Source organism: Arachis ipaensis, chromosome B8 (genome assembly GCF_059453495.1).
Source record: "Arachis ipaensis isolate K30076 ecotype BB chromosome B8, ASM5945349v1, whole genome shotgun sequence".
NCBI classification, from domain to species: domain Eukaryota; kingdom Viridiplantae; phylum Streptophyta; class Magnoliopsida; order Fabales; family Fabaceae; genus Arachis; species Arachis ipaensis.
This window is the reverse complement of record NC_142443.1, coordinates 126,168,108-126,172,101: the sequence shown is the minus strand read 5'-3', so window position 1 is coordinate 126,172,101 and position 3,994 is coordinate 126,168,108. Positions and strand designations below refer to the sequence as shown.

General features: G+C 36.2%; 1 long non-coding RNA gene across 1 annotated transcript; it reads left to right on the top strand.

The window, feature by feature from the left end:
- The first annotated feature begins 306 nt into the window (after positions 1–306).
- Positions 307–3,319, top strand: LOC107612103 (uncharacterized). Its single transcript, XR_015896552.1, has 3 exons — positions 307–728; positions 1,359–2,352; positions 3,071–3,319. It is a non-coding gene; the product is annotated as an uncharacterized LOC107612103 (long non-coding RNA).
- Positions 3,320–3,994: the final 675 nt, after the last annotated feature.

The window sequence follows — 3,994 nt, the reverse complement described above, 5'->3', positions numbered from 1 at the left end:
GATAATTGGAACAATATAAAAATTAATTTTGTACACTAAACGGCGCCGTTTCATTCACTAAGGTAACCCAGTAACCCTAATCCCATAGTTATCAAACCCGGCTCGACCCGGCCGGTTCGACCGGAAACCAAGTCACTCGGTCACCTGACCGGGTCGAGCCACCAGTTGAACCGTTCATGCAACAGACCCAGTCGAATCCGGTTCGACTCGACGGGTTTTGTGCAAATCTGGTAACTTGGCTGGTTAATCCAACCCGGTCCGAGTCATGTTTATTATAATTTTTTTCCCCTGAAACGGCGTCGTTTCAGCCCCCACCCCCACTCCCTCTTTGAACCCTAAGCCTCGCATTTGAGACTGAATGAAAACCACCCCCAAGCCAGCTTCGTGCCCTCGTCTCTCTGTCTCTGCTCTCTCGAGCTCGGCGTCGACAGTGGGCAGCCCCTCACCCTCACCTCATCACTCTCTCAAGTTCGGTACTGGCAGTTCGTCACTCTCTCGGCGTCAGTTCGTCACTCTTAGTTCGTCAATTTGTCACTCCCTTGACGTCGTCGGTTCGTCATTCCCTCGGCGTCATCGGTTCGTCACTCCCTCGGCGTCACTATGGGTCTCTCACCTCGTCGCTCTCTCGGTCTGTCACCGTGAGTCGGTGACCCTGCGTTTGCTTCGTCAGAACCAGTGAAGCAGCATTTGCTCCCTCGGGTGGTGGTGGTGGTCGTCTTCTCAACTAGGTGAGCTCCAGTTTTCAACCCTGTTTTTTCTCTAGTTCAATGTTAATTTCGGTGAATTTGGTGGTTGTTGAATGTGGTTGTTATTGTTTCATTTAGTTTTTGGAGTTGTTGTTGGCTTGTTGCTGTTATTTTTCTGCTTTGATGCTAATTTTGGTGAACCTAAGCAAATTTTAGAGTTGTTGCTATTCTTTCTGTTTGTTTGTTGAATGTTGATTTTTTAGAGTTGTTGTTGCTGTTGATTTCTCTGGATCGATGTTAATTTCGGTGAATCTGAGCAAATTTTAGAGTTGTTGCTGTTCTTTCTGTTTGTTGAATGTTGATTTCTTAGAGTTGTTGTTGCTGTTCTTTCTGTTCTTTCTTTGGTTTAATGCAAATTTTAATTATCCAACACTAACTTGTTTGGAAAATACTGAACAAACTAAGTGATTACACTGAAAGAATATTTATCAGTTTAGAAGGGGATTTTTTTGTGATGTTTAGAAGGAGATTGTACACATTATTTTCATTACTTGATTGTTTCATCATTTGCAATTTTCATTACCTTAATGATTATAACCATAACCATCAATGCTTCACACTTTTCTTTAATAGGAAGGCTTGTATGTTGCTGATGTGAATTTCTTTTGGCAGGAAGGACTGCTTTAGTTGCACTGGTTGCATTCATGCCAACCAACCCAAATGGTGCATTGGGCTCATTAGACTACAAGAAAGAAGAGAGGCGCACATTGGCAATTAAATTCCGTTATGCAGCTCCAAGGTTTGGGACTCCTGAGCAGCAAAAACTGATAGATGAGGTAGAACAATTCTTATTGTTTTCTCCCTAGTGCAGTGTTCTGTAATATTAGGCATATTTTGGAGATTAAGGAGAGACTTTACAACTATCACAAAGAGGTTAGTGATTATAAATTATTGCACTGAGATTAATAAAAATTGTTATTGGATTGTTATTGCATTGTTATTATAAGGTGATGATCTTAATGAAGCAAATCTGCAGTAAGTTTTGGTGGATTTTGATGATTATTGGTATTTTATGGCAAGATGTCTTATACTCTTATTAACCCTCTACCACAACTAATTTTATTTTTGAACGTATAGGTGCAATGTCTTATACTCTTATTAACCCTCTACCACATGTACATTGGTTGTTAGTGGTTACATATTGTGTGTAGTTAACTTATCTCATTCATAAGTCGTAAGCATGATTGAAATAATTTTTTTGGTGCTGTAATTTCAATTGTTTTGAATAGAAATAATTTTTTTCAAGTACACATGATTGAAAAAGTAACTAAATCAGCAGCAAATTCTTTTTTGTTGATTTTCGGTCTTATATCATTTTTGGTAATATAAATTTCAGTTTTTGTAGAATTGATTTTATATTAAATAAAGAGAATAAGCGCAAAAAAGGTACATTAAACTAATAAGAGTTAACTTAATATGAGGAATTTAGTATAATAAGAGTTAACTTAATAAAAGTCAACTTCATCTATACGTTGACTTGTTCTGTTTATGTATTCCAATTACAGTAAAACAGGACATTTTTGTAGCAAATGGAGCTGGCTTTCTTTCACAATTGCTTCAGTGCCATATGTTCCTAATTTGCAATAAACAAGCTTTTCCTTCACAGGTTAGCTTAACTTCTCTGTTTCCTTTTAATTTTCCTTTTTATTTTTATGTTGTTATGAAACTAAGGTTGGGTTTGGAACCGTTTGTATGTTATTATGAGTGGCTTTTGGCTTTCTTCTGGACTTTTTGTGTTAAATGGAAAAAAGGAACCTTGTGCTTTGAATACTAATATGTGAATTAGTTATTTTAGTATGGGTTTTATATTTGTTTTACCATTTTCGTCACTCCCACCATCCTTCAACTGTTGATATGGTAATTCATTTCAAACTCTCTTTGTTTTTCTTTTATATTAGGTCTTATTCTTGTGATACTTCATCTAGAGTTTAAAATGTGTGTGAATCTGCATCAGCATACAAGACAAAAAAGAATACATAAGAATTATTACTTTATATATTATGACCATGAAAGAAAAGAAAACTGTACTTGAATTTATGGTTTAATAACGAATTTTGTGTTTTGAGTTTTTATTTTTCCAAATACTAATTTAGAGTAATTCTTAGCTTAAAGGATATCTAAACTTTCAAAAGAATTATAAAATTTTACAAGAATTTTTTTTTTAATTTTTAAATACTTGTCTAAACTTTCAAAAGATTTTAATTTTTAGTATATGTGTAATGTATATATGTTTTGATGATATGTTTTTTTTCCCTAAAGTTGAAGAAAAATAAATGTAAATGTTTATGTCTAATGTGACTTTGCTTTGCATGTTAATGAAGTAGGTGCTGAGCTTTCATGTGGTAAAGTGGTTGAAACAAAAGTTACCGAGTGTTGAGAAGGAAGAATAGTAATACCAGAAACAATCTATCCTGGCAGAGTCTAAATTGTATTGCTGTCACGTTTGTAGAACAATTCTGTTAATAGTTTCTACTTATTGTTAGTGTGTATATCACTGTATAAAATTGAGATTGAGACAAATGTATTCACTCAACTATATTGATATGTTAGTTGGTTACTTTAATCACAACTTATCTTAATTGTTGATTATCATTTTTCATTTTTAGATTTATTTTGTAATTATCATCATTTTGGGATGTGATTATGGTTTAAAAAAATTAAATCTCATAAGACAAAATAGGCTATGGTCATGGTGAAGATAAAGCTATGGTCACGGTTTTAAGGTGGGGTGACCATAGAGGCTATGGTCATGGTTTTTTACCGTGATCATATAGGCTATGGTCACGGTTTTAAAGAGGGGTGACCATAGAGGCTATGGTCATGGTAAAAACCGTGACCATAGATAAGGCTATGGTCACGATTTTAAGGAGGGGTGACCATAGAGGTTATAGTCACGGTGAAAACCGTGACCTTAGATAAAGTTGTGGTCACGGTTTAAGGAGGGGTGACCATAGAGCTATGGCCACAGTGAAAACCGTAACCATAGATAAGGCTATGGTCACGGTTTTAAAGAGGAGTGACCATAGAGGCTATGGTCACAGTTTTAAAGAGGGGTGACCATAGAGACTATGGTCACGGTGAAAACAGTGACCATAGATAAAGCTATGGTCACGGTTTAAGGAGGGGTGACCATAGAGCTATGGCCACAGTGAAAATCGTGACCATAGATAAGGCTATGGTCACAGTTTTGAGGAGGGGTGACCATAGATAAGGCTATGGTCACGGTTTTTATGCGTGACCATAGATTA